This window comes from Peromyscus leucopus, chromosome 20 (genome assembly GCF_004664715.2).
Source record: "Peromyscus leucopus breed LL Stock chromosome 20, UCI_PerLeu_2.1, whole genome shotgun sequence".
Lineage (NCBI taxonomy): Eukaryota > Metazoa > Chordata > Mammalia > Rodentia > Cricetidae > Peromyscus > Peromyscus leucopus.
This window is the reverse complement of record NC_051080.1, coordinates 26,560,776-26,584,566: the sequence shown is the minus strand read 5'-3', so window position 1 is coordinate 26,584,566 and position 23,791 is coordinate 26,560,776. Positions and strand designations below refer to the sequence as shown.

The following is a 23,791-nucleotide window of genomic DNA, read 5'->3' as shown; positions in this document are numbered from 1 at the left end:
TGTTGTGGTAGAGATTCTGCCTATACCTCAACTTGCATTCTCCTCTTCTTCCCATTACATAAAGCATCCCTGATATTAGGTGGGTCCATAGTCACATGGACAAAAGATATAATTTCCAAAAATAAGATATAATTTCCCCAGAGCCTGCTCCTGAGAATAGCTTTCCCTCCACCTACAGAGTCCCATCCTTAGTCTTGCCAGACAGTGGAAACTGTGAGCTGTATATCCCTTTCTGAATCCTCCTCCAGCTTCCAGGAGATGCTCTTTCTTGGCAGTCTCTTTGCAGGCCCTGGTGGCTCCCTCTTGGTCCTTACCCATCTACCTCAGGAGTTGGTGTCTGTCTGTCATCTCAACCTTATTTTGCACTATACATGGATTTCATAACCACTTCACATTGGTAGTTGACTTAGCTGCCTTCTTAATGCCATAGGGTTCAGTTTATCACCTCTATTCCCTCCCTGCTCACCAAGTTCCTAACCTACTGACATAACAGTGACTGAAAGGTTCTATCAGTATTCCCCCTCCATAAGCACAGACTGCCCATGAGCAATCCACCCTGCCCACCTCTCCTCTGAGAGCCTCCTACCCTTCCTCCTGGCCTCCTGGGAGCTTCCTTCTATTTATTTATTTGTTTGTTTGTTTGTTCGTTTGTTTGTTTGTTTGTTTTTATCTGAGACACTTGGGTCCTTTGTCTCTGGGACAGGGAAACAAGACAGTAGGCAAGGTCACCTAGGCAGGTCCTGCAACAGACACTTGAAGGGTAGAGATTGAAAGTGGGGAAAAAAGCAAGGCAATGGTGTGAAGCACAAACTTCAGCTATAAAGTTAGTCCTTGAACCTAGATAGTAGGTAAACGATACATAATAAAAGAGAAAGTGGGCTATCGGGCTAAGCTTAGGATCAGCTCCCATTGGGTTACTGGATTTCTCTGTCTCAAGGGGGTCTCTGGTCATCTGCCCTCTTAATTTCCTTCAGTAACTTTACCCTCTCTAATTGTCACCGACTCCAGCCACTGACCGCCCCACACACACACAATTGAGCTCTATCTTTATGTAACAACAATCCTTGCAGACAGCTTAGAGGTTCATCTTGTGTCTTAAATCCTGGATCTGTTTCTGGTCCCATCAGCGGTATGCCTTGGGCATCACAGATTTCCTAATCATCAGACAGAAGTGAACTCCTGTCCACTTAGCATTTTCCTTTCTTTGCATGAGGAAAAACACTCTAGTCCAGATCAATGCCCCCCTCTCCAGGGCTGACATTTTCCTTGGTTCTCTGTCCATCGGCTAAGTGAAGAAGAAATGGTGAACAGCACTCAGAGAAGCATGTCACCAATGCGCAAAATGTGAGGCCTCAGCGAACTCTTCACATTATCTGCCTCTTGCCCACAGTCCCTCCCTTTCAGTCTCAGCTTTCTCACAGAGGACTTTCTCTCTTGACAGAAAATGACTTGCCCTTATTGATAGTTCACTTTGGACTGACCCCAAACCTAGAGCATATCCAGTGTCTCCCTTCTACTGTGACTTGTCCCTGTTTCAAATGCTTGAGGGGCTGTGAGGTAAGCAGAGCAAAGACAAGCCAAGGTCCTCCAGGTATATGCTACAACCCAGAGGACAAGATCTCAGATGTTCTGATTCTACACCAATTCATGTTAAATTGAGCAATTTGTATTGTTGATGTAGAAGAAAAAAATAGCAACAAAAGACACACATACAAGAATATTTCCAGACGCTTTAAGTGGAATGCTGAGTGTTGTACCAGCTTTGTGGGGTGACCTGCTACACAAAGTAAGAATGCACATGGTGCCCTTCTACTCCAAACGCCACTCATAAGGACAATCTCATCCTGTGGCTTTGAGTTCCACATGTGTAACAGGCCCGGTTCTCACCTCACAGTGATAGGAGTGAAACAGGAAGTGATACAGCTGGGTGGAAAGCGGAAGTGAAAAGGCAGGGTGGAGACAGGAGCTTGATCCTTTCCGACTGAGGATTCCTGGAGGTAAGAAGTCTTTCTAGCGGCTAGCTGCTCTGTTTCTCTGATCTTTCAGCTTTGAACCTGATATCTGACTTTGGGTTTTTATTATTAAGACCAACTAGAATTTGCACTACAAGGATACTTCAGAAAAGGATACACACATGTTCATATAAGCACACACACACACAATCATTGCACCGATTCAATTTCCCTCTTATGGGGCTTTTTTTTCTTATTTTCATTGGTCCTTAAAGTAAATTTAAAGCACAAATATATTGTTCTCCTTGACTGACAAACACAAAACTGAGAGTTGGCAAAATTGAATTTCTAGTCATTTTCAAAACTGGTTGACAGAAAGATGCTGGGAAACTTTCAGATTTCCTAATACACTCCCGAGGAATTTCATCCCACCAGACTAAGGGCCCAGATAAATACTAGGCAACAACAGTTCATTCATTCAAGCTTATAACTTTAGATAGGAAGAAGGGGGTAGGAGGGAAAGAGGGAGGAAGAAATGGGAAGGGAAGGCAGGACATGTAGGGAGGGGAGTGAGGGAGAGAAGAGACATGAATGAAATCCTCTTCTTCTGGAAAGGGAGACTTAGGTACACAACCCTCTACATGGTAAGGAGCACTGGAAGCTGAAGAAGCAGCTGTCCTTCATAATTCAGACTCGGGCATGTTGAAAAATAATATGTTATTATCTTGAGCAAAGAAAGAGAGTAATTTATCACCATCCATGACTACTTAGTCATTAGGCATTGTGACTTTGCTCATATTAACTCAGCCAAAATAAATCATCTGTGTAAGTCCAAAGCAGGCTTCCACATGGCATTGGGACAGTGAGTCAACACGGCCCGCAGGATGATGTCTGTGTAACAGGATTATTAATGAGCACTAATTCTCCCTCTGCCCTTCCCCAGCACCCACACCAAACCCACAGCAGCCCAGTAACGACATAGCAAGACTACATTTTATAACTAGCAATTAGATCCCATTACAATTCCAAACACATTAATTACTCCTAAAAAGCCCCAGGTTGTCTTTCTGCTAATTTTCCAATGGATACATTCACTAGTATACGACAAGTCGGGTAAAACTTCATTAGTTGAGAGTGCCCAGGGGAAAGAGCCAGAGTTAGTGAAGTTACATTTAGAATCCAGGAAATACCCTCTGCACCTTCTGAGAACGCAGGAAAACAGATGTAAATTGGCAAAAGACGCGTGTGAATCACTGTGCATTTTCAAAGGAAAAGGGAAAAGTATTGTGTTTACCTGAAGACTGTTTTTCCATAGCCTTGCTTAGACCTGCTATAATAAAAGCAAAAGTTTTGTTTATGACCAGCATAGCAATGCTTGCAAATGTCACTTCGCATATCCTGGAAGCTTGTTGTTTTTTTTTTTTTTTTTTTTTTTTTTTTTTTTAATTATGTTTCTCTTCATAGTAACCTCTACTTTTTTAATGTTCTATATTCTGCTTAACAAACTGTCGAGGCTTGGATAACCTTTATCCCAGTCCAAATTAGTTTTACTTGACAAAGTAGACTCCAAATTAGTATGAATACAGTTCAGAATTCTCCTTTTAACTTTTTTTTCTTTTTTGCTCTTATCTCTGCTAACTTGTTTTCATGTAATCAAGTCACATGAATTCTACTATTTCAATCTTACACTTCTGAAGATTTATTAAGATGCATTTACTGTGCGTCATCAGAATAAGCCCTATTCTTCTTACCCACTTACGGAGCATTTCTATACATAGAATTTATAAGTGACTACGGAGGCAGTTACTTTCTGTTTCTTTATAATGTTCTTCCTCCAAATGTAAGCAAGCATCTTGTCCAATGGCAGAGACAAGTCTTTCCATATCTCCCTTTATCATCTACTTCTGCACATAGTAGTGCCAGTGTCTGCACTCAGGACATAACAGTTTCAAGAGGCTACTTTGCTTCCTTCCTTAAAGAATGTGCAGTGACCATCCAGGTTCATCTTAATAAGCCTTGGTTCTAGATCATGGGCATGGGAAGGGTACAGTCAGACCAGATTTCTTCCATCTCAACACCGTCCTCTGTGCAGAGGTTTCCACAAGATGAAGACTCTCAATAATGGCCTGCTACTCAAGATGTCATGGCTAATGCATGACCAAGATAGGATTCAGGTATAAGACCATCTATCTCACTTTCATTTAAGAACAGATTTTACTCAATGACCATTCATCGAGAATCTAATTGAATCTCATTCCTCAGTGAGAATTTTTTGAATCATGTTAGTTCAGGAAGTAAAGACTAGATATTGTACATTCACCTTGTAGGTAAAGGGCAGCTAGCGTTCAGGATGAAGGATGGATAACTTAGCAGAAAAAGGTACAGGATACTGAGTGAACATGGACCCAAGGGAAAACATCAAATAACAAGATGAAGCCCTAAAATCAGCTTTCTACTTTTTAGAGCTATGTTCAAGCTTCATCCCACCAGTGGGCACTGCATAGAATATTCTGCAATAGGAAGCATTTTCTTTAACTGAGAAGGAATGAGGACACAGAATGGTATCTATGAGAAAACAAGGACTTGGAAGCAAAATAGTTCATTATCAGCCTCTTTCAAGAAAGACCTTATCAGCTGGGTGGTGGTGGCGGCACGTGTATTTAATCCCAGCACTCAGGAGGCAGAGCCAGCCTGGTCTACAGAGCAAGATCCAGGAAAGGTGTCAAAACTGCAGAGAAACCCTTGTCTTTAGGGGAAAAAAAAAACCTTATCGTTGAACTTCTCCATTAAACACAGATGGTAAGATCTATGTATGTTGAGGTTATGTGTATTACACAAGATAATGCACAGATAACACACAGAAAATGCCCCCTCTCTTTCTAGTCCATGGCTTTTGCTGAGTAGGGAATGAATGAATTCTTTCCCCTTTTAATCTTCTAGCATATGGAAGTCATATAAAGTCAATAGACTCAAATAAGTCAGTCAGTCTCAGCTCTGACAGGGTGTTCTGTGAGATTTTTTCCTGGGGAGACACAACACACATCTCTATTCACCCTAAAAAGGGAACCTATGACACTCAAGTTAATGACGACACCCAAATCCAATGTGGTGAACTAGAGATTTGATTGCAGTCAGCAGGAATATGGGAGAGCAGTTGCTGACAGAAGCAGGGATTCCTCCCACGTGCCCCCCCCAAAAAAAACAGCTGCATCACTGAAAAGTCCACCCCAAGACAGGTGAAACCCTAGGGGCACAGGCCTGCAGCCTGCTGCACAATCTGTACACAGCTCCACAGACTTGAGACAATCTCTCAGCATCTGAGCTCCTCAGGGTCTCCCCACTTAGGAGTCGTTTGCTATGACTTTGGAGAGGGGTCCTTGTGAATCCTGCAAGTATCTGCTTCCCCAAACATGCCGTGTTTACCTCCTGAGGCTTATGACCCTCCCTACTGCTTCTGGAGGGACTATTTCAGTTCAGAGGAACCTGCTACACAACACAGAGATGACACTATGTAACTGTGAAAATGACTCTTGACTCTATCCCATGAAGTACTAGCCCTAACAAAAAAAAAAAAAAAAGGAACAATTATCTCTACCACAAGAGCTTGCAAATGTAGAGTGCCTAGGATCACATTTGGCCCTGCCTCTGTGACTTAAGTAAAAAATGACTAATCGAATTATGTCTATTTTCAGGACTTCAATGTTCTTACAGGGGTATATTCTACAAATAACTATTACATGCATTCTGCATGGTGATGTTAGGGAAACAGTGGCAAGCAGATGGTAAAGGCTCGTGGTCTTGTGAAATCAGAGTCCTTAATGACAGCAGCCATGAGAAAAAGTAAATAGCCAAATAGTGAGAGACAGTGATTCATGCTAGTAATCAAATAAACAACCTGGATGCTGCACAGTGGTGGAATCAGAAGGGACCAATGTTATTTAAGATTCTTTTAACATCCTGTTCCACTAGAACTTGCACTGCAGGCTCCAGATGTCAGGAGAATGTTCTCTTTCTGCTTGGGCTGTATAAATGCCCCAGACTCCACAGCTTAGCACCATTTTCTAGCCTGAGCAGTGAGGGGCAGCTAGCCATAATAAACAGAACCTGAGCTTAGGTGACAGATGTCCAGAGTCTCATTTTTCAGTGTCACCTCTCATACAGCAGATGTGAAGCACATGCATGCCCCTCTGGCCCCCAATTGTCTCTTTGGCAATTTTTGTCTGAAGTCCTAGGGTAATTTGATGCCTTTTCATTATAGTTATTTCCCACCTATTCCCTCAGTCCATCACACACCTAGAACAGTGATTCTCAAATACTATGCTCAGTAATCTTGTCAAAGTTTGGATTCTGAATCAGAAGGTCTGTGGTAGGGTCCTGGCTTTGATCTCAGAAGCCACCAAGTGATGCTGATCTACACATCTAAAGACACACCGTGTATATAGTAAGGAGATATACTAGTCTATACATGTTCTTCTTCAATAAAGAGATGGTATACTAAGAGCAGAAAAGGAGGTAAAAAATCTTTTTCCTGTGGAGTGGAATTTAAATACCTGAAAAAGTTAAGTTTTCCTTCCTCCTTATTACCCTTGCTGAAAACATGGTTTATATGCCACATTGGCAGATGAGATAGATGCAGAAGGCAGATAAGTAATTAAAGTGGAAATAGAAAATAGAACAGAGGAGGAGACAAAATAAATAAATACATACTATGGGACAAAGTTGAGTCAAAGCATATGTATAGTTCAGCTACCCATATGGACACCCAGGGTTTATACAGACTTGTGTCTGCTATCAGATGAATACACACTATTGCACACAGAACTGAGACAATTCTTTGTATTAATTTGTATTTGTATTAATCGAAGTTAATGGAGGAACTGAGGTAAAGGAGATGTAAATATATGCATACACACAAAATTAGGACTTCTCTCTCATAGTTCTTAGAAGCTGATAAACCCAAGATCTTCAGCTCTTGAGATGAGGCTGGAAGTACAAGGGAGATGATGGCAAAATTCCATCTCAAGCATGAAAGCCTGACACCCAAGGGGGCTGAGGAAATAGGTCCATTCCAATTCCAAATCCAAAAGTAAGAGAAAACCTATGTCCTAACTTTAATAAACAGAGAACATGTGTTCTCTCTTACAGATAACTTTTGCTCTATGCAAGTTTCCAGGGGCCTATATGAGGTTCACTCAGATCAAGAAGTATAATCTACTTTTCTTAGTCTACCAAGTTAATTGTGATTCAAAACTATAGAGAAGTATCCTCAGAAAACAGGCACCTGGATATCTTGTGGTTAATCAGGTACTTGAATATCTTGTAGTTATTCAAGGAGACCCAAAATTAACCATCATTCTCCTTTTGTAAGTTGTCTTATGAACACCTCCTTTGAGCAGTCCAACTCTTCTCCAGTTGAGTGAGGGAATTATAAACGGAACAACATTCCATCCTCAAGTGTCCTACTTCATGCACAAGAATTACCATCACTGCTATCACACCCATTGTCAACACTGGAAGCCCCAGGAGAAGACAACAGAGATATGGTGGTGATTATGTTGGCAAGTTATTTCTGTTATGAAAAGGGATGGTGGTGTTGTGGTGATGATGAGGGTGACTGAGCCTCAGAAGTCAGAACACTGAATTCTGAAGTAGTGTGAGTAGCTTGTAGCTGGCCCATGGATGAGTCTGCACTATCTGAGTCTCATTTAATGAGATTCTTCCACACAGAGGCCCTTGTGGGATCCAATTTACATAGAGACCCTGGTGGTATCACTATCCAATCTGAGGTAATGTACTAACCAATCACAGCCAATAGGATTCCACTATATAAGTGGTTGCTCATGTGCAATAAAGTAGACACTGTTCTCTGAAGTCGTCTCCGGAGTAGTTTCTCTCTGTGCCATTTACCAACCCACCAGCATTGCTGTCTTATTGAGGGACACCCTGGTAATGATGGCAGTGGTAGACACAGCAACAAGATTTTTATTCATTGTGTCAGTGATAGTGACAGTACTTTGTAGTGGTGGTGGTACTGATGATAGTAATGTTGGGTGAGCTTCTGATAGTGACTGTCTGGTAGAAATAGTAACAGTCATAGTGGTAAGGACACTAATGGTTATAGTTATCTGTGGCACTTTATGGTGATGGCTCAAGAGGCAAAACCTCAAAATGGTCCTTGGACTTCTCTCAATAGAACTATCTTCAGATCTTCATTCAGTAAGAACATGATGAATTAAGTTTACACCCATAAGACAATGAGCAAGATAGAACCTGTAAGGGTTTTTTTGGGGGGGTGGAAGTTGGGGGGAGGGTGTCCATTTTTGTTTTGTGTATATTACAAGAGGTCACATCATAGTGGGTCTGGAAGACAGCAAATCTTCATGTGTTTTACAATTATATACCATCTGTGTGCTGTAAAATCACGGAAACTATAAAATACACTTCTCTAGTATTTTCCCAGATGCCAGTAAGTAGCCTCTACATACAACTCCTCAAATTAGGACTCTGTGGGTGCAGAATCTCTTATGCCTGTTTTTCCCCCCAGAAAGCTCTGTCAGCTAAGCTCTGTGCATAATGCCCTCAGATCACAAGGCTTTGGGCTAATCCTTCTCTGCCCACTTTCATGGTCAAACCTGCTTAGATTTCAGACTTGATACGCTTCCCAGTAGACAATGAAATTACTCTTCTCAAAATACCTCAGTATTGTTTAGTGAACAAGAGGTGCAAAATTGGTTGTAGTTACACAGTCACCAGAATAAGGAAGAATAAATGGACTTTAGAAAGGCTTATTTCAAACAGATTCTTCTTCCACTCTCTTGAATTAGTTCCCCAAGGGGCATAAAGTTTTGAGATCAAAGCAATAAAGAGTGGCATTGTCTAGAGGCAGCTCCCACTGGAAGAGGGAAACTACAATCTGCATCTTCAGAGCCAGCAGTTGACAATCAAACACGGGGACCTAACTTCTAAAATAAAGCCCATGCCTAGCTACCACTGCCACTAAAGTCATAAAAAAAAAATCAAAATAATCTAAAGTGGTGTGTTTTTCACTTGAACGAGCTCTTGGCTCCCATTATTACCCCAAATATTTTCTCCAGTGCTTGCTTATCACCCTTTGTTTCATGGATCAATACATCTTATTGCATTATTTTTCATTTGATGCATGTGTTAAGATCCAGGTACTTTGTTGAAGATGCCATAAAAAACAAATATGTAAGGCATAGGTGGGACTCTGTGATACACAAAGATTCTAGAACCATGGGGATAACCTTTTTGTCTCCCCTTATTTAAAATTGTTAGCAAAGTATTCCAAATGTCTTTGGTATTCACTTATAGAAACAATGGGGAAAATGTCTTCATTACAGGTTAAAGGCAAAGAAAGAAGAAGTGAAGAAAGAAAAAAATATTGATAGATAGATGAGAACAAATGATAGATAGATAGATAGATAGATAGATAGATAGATAGAAGATACATAGATATAGATACATAGATGATATACAGATGATAGATGACAGACAGACAGACATAAAACATTATAAGTGTATGCTGAAGCAACACATATAAGAGCTTGTCAGGCTAATGATGCTCTCCTCAGTGTCATCCAGAGTCACAGGCTGCTTCTATGTTGTGCTTAGAACACATGGCTTCTAAGGATTCTATAAGAGTAGAAAAAAGCTACAGGGTCCCACATAATGCTTCTTAGGAATAAGCTATGAGCATGTTCATATTACATTTGCCTACACATAACCATCCAGAACTAGTTTTATTGCCAAATGTATCAATAGAATACACAGAAAAACAGAAGCACACCTAGATATCCAGTGAAGACTAACATCATGCCATGCCTGTGACCTGGGTATCTGAGTCACAATCTTCCTTTCTCTCTACAACTTTATGATCATGGTCCCACCAGGCATGTTTGTTCTGAGATCCAGAATTGACAAGAACAGCTATAGCCAACACCATACCCTTACTCTATGCATATGTTCATCTCTGAAGGCAATGGATTCAGGCACACACTCAGCAAGTTATTGCATGAAGCAATGGAAATCTTGCAATCAAATAGAAGCTTAGCAAACATACTGAACAAAGGGTGCATTCAGAGTGCCATTATCCATAATAAAGTCTTAAGTGAAATAACACTTAAATGTAAACCAATGCATCTGGAAATAAGTCATGGCATATTCATTCACTGGACTATTCCACAGCACTATATATGGCAGGAGCTCAAGAGAGATGTTGAACACAGAAGCCTCTTATCATCTAGACATAGGACTGTCCCTTCTACAAATCTTCCAAAAACACATGACACATCACAGACTACCCCAATGTGAGTAGGTAGGGCAATATCTTCCATCTTTAGTAGTGGAAGTGCTAGATCTTTAGGCAACTGACAGAGAAAAGGGTAGGAAATCAAGGATAAGAATGTAATCAATCATATTCTGTCAACTGACTCACCTTTTTATCCCATTTTAAATTATTCCTAAAATTTTGGTAATAATGCAAGAGCTAAAAATAACTTTACCAAAATCTTCATTTTGTAAGTAAGGAGTCACAGTTCCATAGAAGAAAGTATACAACCATCCAGCCATGCATAACTAGTGCACAGTGGGGAAATGTCCATTTTAATAGAGAAAAGGGCTGGCCTCAAATGTGACATGATGGTTGGAATCTACTCCATGATGCCCCTGAGTCCATCTTGGAGCAGGTGATTTATGATCTAACTCACAAAACAACCTTACCGTGGAAGTTCTATTTTTTTCTAATATTTGAAACAGGATGGGAGATTCAAATATATGAGCATGTAATTCAAACTCTAGTCAATTTCTTAAAATGAGAAACTGTAGAAATCACATTTTCTAGATAGGATCCTTTGAATTAAAGTTTATCTTAAATACATAGAAGAATGCAGCTAGTCCATACCTAAAAATTACAGTCAAATGAGGAAGATGCCCAATATAGATGCTTGTGGGGCAGAGAGGTAGTGTGGAAAAGCAATGACTTGACCATATGAGATAGAAAATTCTTCTTTTTCCACTAACAATTTGCAAGCGTTTAATTATGGCTTGATTTTGCTGATTGCAATTAGAACGTTTTATCTGCTAAGGGGATACCATGTCAGCATCCCAATGTAGGTTAAGTAGACTCTGTCTTTGATAAGATAGCTAATGCAAAGCAAGAATCAAGCTCACCCACACTATAGAAGGGTGGGGGTGGAGATAAAACACTAACGATAATTTCTTTGGGGTGGGGAGCTAAATTCCTAAACTCCCTCTGTCAGCAGTCTTTCCCATTATGTAGATACAGACTCTCAGAAGAGCTGAAGGACTCAGATCTAGGCCAACTGAACTATGTGCTTACTAACTCATTTGTTTGAAATGTACAGAGAGACTTCTCTGTTAATGGTATTTGCATTCATCCTGGTAAAACATAAGCTAACCTTTGAAATCATTGGATAGTAGTCTGAGGAAAATTAAAAAATCACACACACACACACACACACACACACACACACACACACACACTGCTATAAATACAGTTAGTAGAGTGTGTGCCAAACATGGACAAAGCCCTGGGGAAAATCATCATCACCACATAACTGAGTATGGTACTGTACTCCTATCATCCCAGTATCTGGGAAGTAAAGGCAGAAAAATCAGAAATTCAAGGTCATCCTCAGGTACATAGTGAGTTTGAGGATACCAGCCTTAACTTTCCCTTCAAATATGTTGATATTTCTACACGTGTTCATATCTCAAGGAGAATTATTCAGCCACACTCTGAATAAGTGCTGCCATTGAGCCATAGGAATCTTACAGTCAGCCAGACTCTGCGGCAAACACTCTCAACAAAAGGCAATTTCACCATGCCATTATCTCTAATAACTAAGCAAAATAACACCTCAATGTGAACCCAAAAACATGTAAATAAGTAATGGTGTATTCATCCACTGGACCACTCCACAGCTGTAAGCATGAATGAAGTTCACAAAACATGGTCAAATCTCACAAACTGAAAAATGATAGATGCCAAGCATAAAAAAATTAAATAATGGCATTCACAGAAAGTATAAGAACTGGGAGAGCCTGCCTCTGCTAAGAGAAGTCAGAAAACCAGGGTCACAGGTGGAAGAAGCAGAGCATTATGGGACCTTGACTTATTAAAGACACTTACGTTTCTTGACCTGGTAGCACTGATTGCAAGATGATATTCAAATATGAAGATTCAGCATACTGTACATATATGTGCACATCTCTGTGTAAAATCTGAGCATCAGTCAGAGGTTTTCTCAGAGTGCAGAGTGTGCATCATGTTCTCTGTTTGTATTCAGTGTCCTGTGTATGGCCACAGTGCAGACCAATCCAACATTCCACACTCCCCATGGCTAATAGAGCAAGTAGGCACATTTTATTCCTATAACAAATCTGGTAAGTGTGTTATTGAATATGTGTGTATCTATATCTCTACGCTGGCAAATTGGTGTACTATTGAATGTGTATGTATCTCTTTTCCTGCTTATTTTATTTTCCGACATGCCCTGTCTTAAGATGATGCTCCAAAGAAGCCCCATCAAGTTCTGATTAGCTGTGATCCAAAATGAATCTTTTCAATGAATGAAAATGAGGCAGGCTTTTATGGGCCCATTACCCGAGGGCATCCAGTAGTATTTTTATTCTCCATATTTGACCTTAAAAATGTTTTGTAGTTTGTCAAGGATATAATTTTCACCCAGTCAGGCTGCAGGGGCAGCTAATTAAGTGGTGTTTAATGACATTTGTTCCTTAAAGGAGGCCTGATTAAATGTACCATGTAATTTTTTACCAAATCAAGCAATTCACCCAATTTTCAAATGTGCTTAATAAGCCAGGCCCAAGTCATTACAGCCTGCCAGCTGTGTGACTGATGTGCCAGGCTGCAAGGTTTTAGAGCTTGCTTGTAATCGCCAACCTCTGTATCTGCCTTGAGGCCAGAGTAATCTCCAGTGTCTCCCAATGATAAGATCCTACCTATTCTGAGTTATTGATATAAAATCCTCCCTGCTTTTCCTCAACATAGACTTCTGTTTCTATTGATCCCAGATAATCGCTTCTTACTCCAAAGTCCTGTATCCCCTGGCATAGGTCCCTTGTCTGCTGTTTAGCACCTGAAAAAAAAATAGTTTACCTGGTTAAACATTATTAAAATTTTACATGCCTGGCTGTTTTGCCTGCATGTATGTCTGTGAAACACATGTGTGCAGTGCCTACAGAGTCCAAAAGGTGTTGGATCCCCTGATAATGGAGTTAGAGAGAGTTGTGAGATGCCATATGTGTTCTGGGGTTCTAATCTGGTTCTTCGGGAAGAGCAGCCAGTATGCTTAACTTGCTTAACAGCTAAGCCTTCTCTCTTTTCTCCGCCTTCTGAGTCTGTTCCTAGGCCTACCTGTGTGTACGTCCTCATAAAATCTGTGCATAGGAAACATCCCATCCCCTTTGGTCAAGTCTTTCATCCTCTACCACTCTCCAGCAGGCAGTTCCAACCTTTTGACATTGCAACATGACATTTCATCCACAAAGTTCACACTTGAGAACTTTGTAATTGAGTTATACCTAAAGTCATAGAAATATCTAGGTTTTGCCTTTTGGGTTGTATTCCTAGCTATCCTTGGACACATGGTTGCAGGTTAGACACATCTGCCAGTGAGTCCAGGGGATGAGCCAAGGAAATGTCTAGGAACTCAGGAGTTTTGTTAGGTCAGTTCAGCCTGAACCTCATCACCTGGTTTCCTTGTGGCCATTTTCTAGACCCTCACTTGCACTGCTCTTGACTGTAAATTTTCATTTGCTTACAATCTATTTGAAATTGACCTGTGTCCTCCACACAGTGAGACTCTACTGTGATGGCCCCTGAATCCATCCCAGTGGTCCCTTACTGAACTTTAGCAAATGACAAAGACCATTTTTCCCCTTAACATTCCCATGTTGAAAATTCTCCCTTTATAAATAAATTGTGGCACATATACACAATGGAATACTACTCAGCAGAGAAAAACAATGACATCATACGGTTTGCAGGCAAATGGATGGATCTAGAAAAAATCATCCTGAGTGAGGTAACCCAGACTCAGAAAGACAAATATGGCATGTACTCACTCATAGGAAGATGCTAGATGTGGAACAAGGATGACTGGACTGCTACTCACATCACCAGTGAGGCTACCTGGAAAACGGGACCCCAAAAAAGACACGGAGAAATGGATGAGATCTACAGGAACAGCCTGGTCATGAGTGGGAACAATGAAGGGCGATGGTCGAGGGAAAGAGAGTGGGAGATCCTAGCTGGATCAAGAAAAGAGAGAGAGAACAAGGAATAGGAGACCATGGTAAATGAAGACCACATGAGAAGGGGAGGAAGCAGAGAGCTAGGGAGGCCCACGGAGATCCACAAAGATACCCCCGCAAAAGACTGCTGGCAATGGTTGAGAGACGGCAGGAACTGACCTACTCTGGTGACGGGATGGCCAAACACCCTGATGGTTGTGCCATAAACCCCATCCAAGGACTGAGGAATCTGGATGCAGACATCCACGGCTGGGCCCCTGGTGGAGCACTGGGAGTCTAATTAGTGAGAAAGAAGAGGGTTTATATGAGCGAGAATTGTTGAAGCCAGGTTGGATAAAGCACAGGGACAAATAACCAAATGAATGGAAGCACAGGATCTATGAACCAAAGGCTGAGGGGCCCCCAACTGGATCAGGCCCCCTGAATGGGTGAGACAGTCATTTGGCTTGATCTGTTTGGGAGGCAGCTGTGCGTTGGTGCCGGGTCCTGGGCTCGTTGCATGAGTTGGCTGTTTGAATCCTGGGACTTACGCAGGGACTCTTGGCTCGGTCTGGGAGTGGGGACTGGACCTGCCTGGACTGAGTCTACCAGGTCGATCCCGGTCCTCGGGGGAGACCTTGATCTGGAGGAGGTGGGAATGGGGGTGGGCTGGGGAGGGGAGGGGGTGCGAGAGGGGGAGAACAGGGGAATCTGTGGCTATTATGTTGAATTGAATGGTGTTGTAAAATAAAAAAAAAAAAAAAAAAAGAAAGAAAATTCTCCCTTTACATACATTTGGCTCTATCACCCCAAATTATATTATAATCAGTGTGAGTTAGACAAAGAAACATTTCATAATCCTAAAGACACTGGAATAGCTTAAGTACGGGGAGGTCAGGGCACATGCTTAAGGAGAATATGCAGATGCCATGACTCTGGTGAATACAGGCTGCGTGGCCTTGAGTACCTAATTATTAATTTTCTTCTTTAAACTTGAAATTCTTTACATTTGAAAGGAAGAAAAGTGACTCTACACAGCACAAGTGGGGATTATATGAAAAATGCGATGACTTCCAAACCCTGCTTCCTCAAGAACAAACACATGAGTGACTGTCAAAGATGAACTGTTCTGAGCTTCTTCTCCAGTTCTCCTCAAAAATGCTAAATCTGGAAAGATGCCCAGGAGTCTGCATTTTAATTAGCAGACCTCAACCCCATATGTGACCCAGATGGAGATATTTCAAGGTGTCAATCTTTGAGAAAAATGTAGGTGTAGAATCATAACAATTACTAATGATTATTAGTAATTATTGGTGTTATAAAGCCAAATTAAGACATAGTGGCCTGATAAACAGCTCTTCAATTTGCTACTCAATTCCAGAAACAAAATTCTTAGGAAGTTATAAAATGGGTATTGGCCACAGTGTCACCTTCATTTGTACATAAGAGCTAGTAATAGACAATGTTCCTAGTAGTTTCTGCAAGCGGGTAGAATTCCTAAGGATGGACCCTGAGATTAGAAAGAACTTTGGAGCACTCAGTCTTAAATGTCTTTATCACATCCCTTTCTTCAAGGCTCAGGGATCTATGTAGAAGAGGAAGTGGAAAGATTGTAAGAGCCAGAAGTTGTGGATGACTCCAAGGAAATGGTGTCTTCCATACACAAGACCAATTCACATATGACCTCACAGAGATTGTGACAGCAGGCACAAGACTTGTACAGGCTCAAAACAGACAAAATTCAAGCACTGGGAAGGGGAAATGGACATGGAGTCCCACACCTAACCAAAGATCTATTTGTAATTGGTATCAGCTGGGAAAGGGAAAATTAGTTTTCCCTGATTGAGTGCCACTGAGTGTATCACATTCCAGGGCAAGCTTCATTCCCAGGAGTAGCTAGCTAACACAAAACAGACTTCAGGGTAGATTTTTGTTTTGTTTTTGGTATTTTTGTTGTTGGTGTCTTTAATGTTTTTTCTTGCTTGTTTTGATTTTGTGTTTTTGTTGAGAAAGAAAGAGAATACACACAGTTGCATGGTTAGAAGGATGGAGAGGATCTAGGAGGAGATCAGGAAAAGGAACAAATATGATCAAATATACTGTATGTAAATTTTTTAAAAAAGAAGAGTTCATTCATCTATCTTCTTTCTACACAATTATCTTGTCCCTATAAAAAATAATGCTATGGAATCACAGAGCTCCTCTCCTCACGACCATGATGACCCTTCACAAAAATAAATAGATAGATCCATAGATCTATAGATAGATAGATGATAGATAGATAGATAGATAGATAGATAGATAGATAGATAGATAGATAGAGGCATACGTGCCGGTAGAATCAACAGTCATGAACGGCACTTCTTATTATCCCCCATGAATAGCTCAGAGAAATCACAGAAGGGATGGAAAGATTATAAGAGTTAGAAGTCATAGGAGAACCAGAACAAGGCAGTGTCTTCTGCATATCCCAAGACCACTGCACTCAAGAACTCACAAGACCTGCACAAGATCAAGCCAGTCATCATTCTAGCACAAAGAGGGAGGGGCTCATGAGGCCACTCTCCCAATGAAGGAGTTATGAGCAGTGTATGGTTTCCGGGGCAGGGGGGAGAACAGTTCTTTTAAGGATTCAAGCATGGTCCCATATCCATGAGTATATAGGCAGCACAAGTTAGACTCAGTGGGCTATTTCTTTTTAAGACACAAAATTAGGAGTTGTTAGGGAAGTAGGGATAAATCTGGGAGGAGCTGGGTAAGGAGTGGGAGTAAATATTATCAAAATACATTATACAAGAGTCTTAGATTAATAAAAAGTATATTATAACACAAACATTAAGACATTAAGCTAAAGACCGGCAATTCTTGCTCCAAGCCTAACTATCTGGTAGGAGAGGCCAGAGTGTTACATTAAGAAATGTCCCTCTCCAAATAAATGAATGTCCTTCTCCAGGGAGGAAACACCAGGAATAAAAAACAAATGTTCCTCCAATATTTACCATGTATTCTGTGTTCTGAATGTGTGCATTCCCCCACGGTTCAAAGAGGGAAATCTAACTATTAGTGTAATGATAGGAGGTGAAACCTGTGATAAGTAAGTAGCCTTGGGATGGGTCCTCGTGAATGGGACTGGTGTCTATATGAGAGATTGAGAAGAACAGAGCTTTTTTTCATCAAGTGCAGAAACTGCTAGAACGATCTATTTATGAACTAAAATTAAGTCTCACTAATACTGACTCTGCTGGCACCACGATCTTGAACTTAGAGCCCCTGGAATGTTAAGAAATAAATTTCCATTGTTTATATGCTACCTAGTCTATGGAATTTTACAGAAATCTAAGTAGACTAACACACTGTGCTCAGATATACTTTATAGCTAACATGTCATTTAACACTCAAATTAATCTCTCACAGGTAAGGAAAAGAACCACAGCAGAATTAACATGCAGCCAATGATCAATAGTCTTGCTCCTTTATACATATTCTACATACAGGGGCACATCGGTCTATCCAATTCAATTCCCAGGAAACCATTCAGTAGAACATTATTCTGCTCTTGTGGTGTATGTGGCTGCAACCCTTTAACCTCCGAGATAGGCCTAGGCAATCAAATTATACTCTCTGAGTCTGAGATACATTATGAATGCTTTAAAAGATGGACACATCACCCAATTAATCAAAGCCCTCCTAGGACCTCCTCCTTCACATGGCTATTGAGCAACATGTCCATTCTTTCCCTCCCCTTGTATGTGACCCTAGAAACAGAGCAGCCTGGAGCCCTTGGTGTTCTTCTTTTCCTGTCTCACAAAGTCTGTAAAGAAGCAACTGAAGGACAGAATACTAGGCGCAATTTTAAGCATCTGTATCAAGCTATGTCTAGAGCTTACAGATCCCATAACTTTTCTTCAGGGTCCCCCAAAAGATCTTTTTCTACTTTGACATTTTGGCTATGGGTTTTTTTAAGTTGCAATAGAAACAGCCCTGGGTGGGTAGTGCATTTCCTTATGTTTCTACTTGGCATGTGCCACACACAGGCAGGAACCCATCCACCCAATCCTGTTACAGTCAAGAGTCAACTGCAATGCAGATTTACCCAAATTCGGATATGTGTTTGTGTGGTGTGGAGCCTCAGAAATTCTGGCCCAAGAAAATCCTGATTCTTCCTTAAGTACAGGGCTGTGGGGCTTTCAAGACATGAAGTGGCACACTAGGATAGTATCCTGGGGCTGTGGACCAGAGTCCCCAAAACTTCCTGGTCTCTCCCCTGCCAGCCTGGTATTTTCAACTTTTATCAGAACTCAGACATGCAGTGCTGCTGAGATTAGTCCTCAGGATGCCTGTTCTTTGGAGAGCATCATTATCTCCAACCAAAGTCTAGACACCCTGTCCAAGTGCTCCCTCTCTGTTTTCACAGATTACAGGAGTGGGCAGCAAAAGTCTAACAACAACAAAAATCCTCATTTATTCTTTGATCAATGAAAACTGAGGAAAGTGTCCCTAATCTCAGCCTAGAAAAGTGAAACCACCATGAACTTCAAGTCCTGCCTCTTCCTCAACCAAGACCGGGCCTGGCTCCCCTCACAGACCTCCTAGTCCTTCCTACCTTTCATGGTCAGATATGGGCAGGACTGAAAAAGTGCCTAATTTGGCCCACAGTAGGGAGACAACATATGGGAACATGCTTAACCCAGGACCTATCACAACCTTGGATTCTCACTTAAAAGTTGGCAATAAACATTCAAACAATTTACTTTCTTTTCAATTAAATATTTGTTATTTTTATTCATGTGTGTCTACATGTTTATGCCCATATGTGTACGAGCGTCTCCTGAGGCCAGAAGAGGGCATCTCCTGGAGCTTGTGTTACAGGCTTTTGTGAGCTGGGGACCAAACCCCAGTCCTCTAGCAGACCAGCAAGGGATCTTAACAGCTAAGACATCTCTCCCACCGCTCAAAGGCTGAGTTTAGCCAATTTCAAAACATAAACAATAATGTATTCTCCCTGGTAGGACTGATTATTTAAGGCGAAAACATAAGGTCAAACAAAACTATAAAGCAGATCCAGAGTGTGGATATATCAGCCACCTGACCTGAGGTTATTGCCTCCCAGTTCCCTCAGAAGAGAAGAAAGGGGGTGGCCAAGGGGCTTGAAACTGCTCAGTGCAGGAGCTCACAGGTTCATCAAGAAATCAAAGACATTTAAGACAGTGTAGCAGATCCAGTTGGAGGAGGTCCCGAGAGCAAGAAGCATACACAATTTACTAGCTCAAAGCCCTGTAGAACTTTGTTTTTCAAACTTAAGAGGGGAAAAAAATCAACCAAAAGGTTTTTTGCGTTTCTTTCATTTCATTCCTGGGTCCTTGTTCTGAGCCCCCTCTGCCCCAAATCTCTCTCTCCAAAGCTGTCATCAGCTTCCCATTTGTGACATAGAAGTGTGTCTCAGAGTTCCGTAGGACCACTGAGGTGACCCCAGTGAAATCCTGCTGTCAGAGCATTCCAGGTCTCCGTTCCAGTTCTGCCCCTACAAGCCAGGTAGTCTGCTTACTATTGCTCTATGTCACAAGGTCTTCCCATGCTATAAGGCTTCCTATCCCACTTAGCTTCCCCATTTCTGTCTGTCATCATAGCTGTGTTTCCATAGGAACCTCCAACTTTCCTGACATCACACAGATTCTTGGACTTCATGGCAGAAGTAATATCCTTTCCTGGACTCACTTTCCAATATTCAAAAGACATCTACCCCACAAACTCTCCACCATCAGCTACATTGGCAATAGCTATCAAAGTCCCCATAGGGTGTCACAGAATGACGGTAATATCTGATGACATCTGTTGTTGATTTACGGGGTACTGACACAGTCCTTAACAGTCACAGTCTATTCTAATCCTCAGTGCAATAGAAGGTAAGTGCCAAGGCCATTTCCATGTGTCAGATGAGACACCTCTCTGCTTTAACATCCAAGAACCAGGGCAGCTGCAGGCCAGACTGATCTTACAACTTCCCACCCAGCCTTTCCTTCAAGGTCAAAGTGAAAGTCAGATGTACTTCCTACTGGCCCTCCACACATCTGAGGATGCTGAATGAAAAGGGCACTTTCCCTGTGCTGTGGGTTATGGAACATCCTGTCACTCCACCCTCTAAAGACAGAACAGTCAGGTCTTGGATCTCTTGTAGAAACGGCTGCCAGTGTCTGTCCTTGCCCAAGCATTTCTGAACTATATCCAAGTCATTGCTATGTTTTGAATCTGAAATGCTTTGAATCTGAAGCTCATATGTTGAACTCTTAGTTCCCGGCTTATGGTACCTTTGTTGAGGGCTGTGAAGCCCTTAGGAAATGAGGTCTGGCTGAAAGTAGTAGGTAACTAAGGGCTAGGCTTTGATGGCTATAGTGGACTCTGGTTCCCGTCTTTCTCTGCTTCCTCGTCTACTGCATGTGAACAAGTGGCTGGGTCACAATCAGACCATGTATGAACTTTTCCTCTCTGCCTTCCCCACAGTGATGGCATGAAAGCTCTCCGAAACCCTGAACCAAAACGAAGCTACCTTACACTGTTTCTGTGAAGACATAACAGTAATGAAAAGGTGATGTGTGACATTGACCTCAGGTTTGGGGGTTGGGTGACTGGGCAGAAAGTACAGGGCAATCATTCTACACAGAGAAATAGCAAGGGAGGAGGCCTAGTGGGTTGCTCAATGCACACAGGTAGCTGGGGCATTAGGGACCAAAAGGAGACATCGGAGAGATGAGCGGAGGAAAGAGGCAGATTTAAGAGTACTATTTTAAAGAGGTAGAACGCTATTTTCTGCCTATGTCTTCCTCTCTCTCCACGACACCAGATAACCAAACAGTGGAGTCCCCTTCTGCCTGGGTAGGCAGGCCAGTAGCCACACAAAACAGAAATCAGAACAAGCCCCCTCCCCCATTTTAATTGTTTGAGAACTTCACACGTATATACATACATACAATGATCAAACCCATGTCCCATTAATTCCCATCCAGTTCCTCCCCTGTGTCCCCCACCACTTTAAAATCAGAACTTGTGAAAGAAAACACAGGAAAAGATAATTCCTCATATAAATATGTTCTCTCTCTCTTTTTTTTTTCCCTGTGCTTCCAGAAACAGACAAATTTACTTGTAAATTGTCCTGCTGTGTCGGCCTTTATTGCCTGCCTTAGGAAGCTGCATCTGGGCCAGCTGGGATACAGACCGCCTTCAGGATTGCAGCAGTTTCTCGGCTCAGGCAGCTCACGAAGGCCAGCGGAAGCTTGATTTCCCCACAGAGCCCAGCAGCAGCCCCATTGCCTTGATTGCTTCTGATCAAGGCAAACTGAGAAAAGCAAAGCAGAGACATCTGTTCTCTTCTGTCACTTAAAGTCAGCAAAAGCCGGCAGTCGGCGTGGTCACTCGAAACCAGTGCAAAGGTAAATTCCAAATACCGGAGGCCAGACAGCAAAAACTATGCATGCTAACTTCACTCCAGCCTCTGTTGAGGGGGGAACCACGTGCTGGTTAATTCCTGGGAGACGTCCATGTGTCTTAGTTACAAATGCCCATAGGCAGCAGTGATGGGCAGCTACATTTAGGCCTGACTTCATGCTCCATCTTTGCCACTTGTTATGTATCACACCTTTGATGAATACGCTGGCTCAAATCAATAAACTTTTAATTAGAAGCTGCTGGGAACCATCATCAACTCACCTCAGTTGGTACAAAGTTCTCCTGGGCTCCCCAGGTACTTTCTGACCCTCTCCATCTGTTCTTCACAAAAATCACCAGAATCTTAAGATCTTTTTTTCTCCCTTCTGCAGGTCCCACTTCACAAAACCGTATCAGACTTCAGGGCTACATCCATTTTGCCCACCAAGCCAGGCTTCCTTTCAACTCCGTGGCCCTTACACAACTGTTCCTTCTACCTCAGTTATCCTATGCCCTCAGACATTCTCTAATTGCTTCATGAGCCAACTCCTCTCCCTCCATCAGCACCCATGGCCTTTCCTGTATGTATTGGGTAACAATTCTCCAAAGTCTCATGAACCAGCATACCAACCCAGGATGTTTTAACTTTTATATTGTTTTTTTTTTAAAAAAAAAAAAAATCCAAGATTCCATAGAAATATAAGAGGTAGCCACAGATAAACATATCACCGGAATAGAAATATAAATGAGGAGACAAAGGTTATCCAAATGCTGCAGAGGCTTATGAAGGCATCTGTGAGGGTCCAACACCTTAGCTGAGTCTGGGAGGATACACAAGCATCAACTAGACAAAGAGCAGGAGAGGCAATCCAGAGAAAGGCAGGAATGGAAAGTAGATGTCGCAGCATGCTAGTGCTTGTGGGTTTGTAAAACCAAGCATATTATCTATGAAATACATCAAGCAGTGAGGCTGACATGGCAAGTCCATAGAGATCTGAAGACATGGATCTGAAAGGCCTGAGGAAGCTGAGCCCAGGGAAAGAGAATGTCCACACAGAACATGGGATGGGATGGATGAACTCTGAGGAACATGAGCATGAATTATGGGAAAGGGTAATTCAAGGAAAGACAAGACGGATAAAAGAGAGCTAGAGCAAGAGATCCAGGAAAAGAAGAACAGAGGATGATGGAAAGACAACCAAAGAAATGCACAGAGGAAAATTGGAAATGCTTAACAGTCATGTCACTGAATGGCCTGCCACACACTATTAGTGAATCACAGAGGTCTGGGAGGATGGAGCTGTAGGCCATTCAACTATAATGCACTGGGGTGCAGGGGCAAGAAGTGCAGAAACAGGAAATGAACTCAGTGAAATCTCCATTCAACCAAGATCTTCTATTGAGCAAACCAAGTAGAGGAATAAAAGTAAAAAGCAGAGTGTGAGAAAAGTGGGTGTGAGAGAGAATAATGTTTTGGGGTTATAAATGTTTAGTCATCTTGGTAGGGAGCAAAGAAACCCTCAGGAAGGAGGCAAAAGGTCAAGGACATGGGGAGGAAGTGACTGGCAGATGGTGAACTACAAACAGACCTCGATCACACACAGAAGAGGGGGTGGCCTTGTGCAGGGGGAAGATGACTTGACCTGGGGGTGAGGTGAACACACAGGGAATTTTGTAGGTAGGGTGATGGGAGGGGATAGAATCCTTGCCTGGCACCCTACTGAGAGTTTCTCCAGGATGCTGCATTCTCCTTTGCCAAATGTGAAGGATATATATCCAGCTTAAAATGAACTGAGGATGTGAGAGTACCCTGTAATCCTGTGGCTCTTCTTCACCATGGCCATATGAAATGTAAAAAGTCTATGGAGCTCACATATGCATGGAGAAATGCTAACGTTTTCACTTAATTCATGCAGTGAAATTCATGAAGGAAATGAAGAGGATTTCATCAAGATGGGCCATATTAATTTATTTTTATGTTAAAAATTTCATTAGATGAGTCAAAGTAAGTGCCAGTAAGGTTCTTTCCATGTAAGGTCCAGCAGCACTAGTCTGCATAAAACAGGTCAAACCTGGTGAAATGGGCATTTTTTGGCAAACCACAATATGTTGACTATCAGCAG

The 23,791-nt window shown here is 41.9% G+C and overlaps 1 long non-coding RNA gene across 1 annotated transcript; it reads left to right on the top strand.

The window, feature by feature from the left end:
* The first annotated feature begins 19,642 nt into the window (after positions 1–19,642).
* On the top strand, positions 19,643–23,283 carry LOC119086318. The gene is made up of 4 exons (XR_005089566.1): positions 19,643–19,781; positions 20,748–20,832; positions 21,369–21,673; positions 22,061–23,283. It is a non-coding gene; the product is annotated as an uncharacterized LOC119086318 (long non-coding RNA).
* The last annotated feature ends 508 nt before the right edge of the window (positions 23,284–23,791 follow it).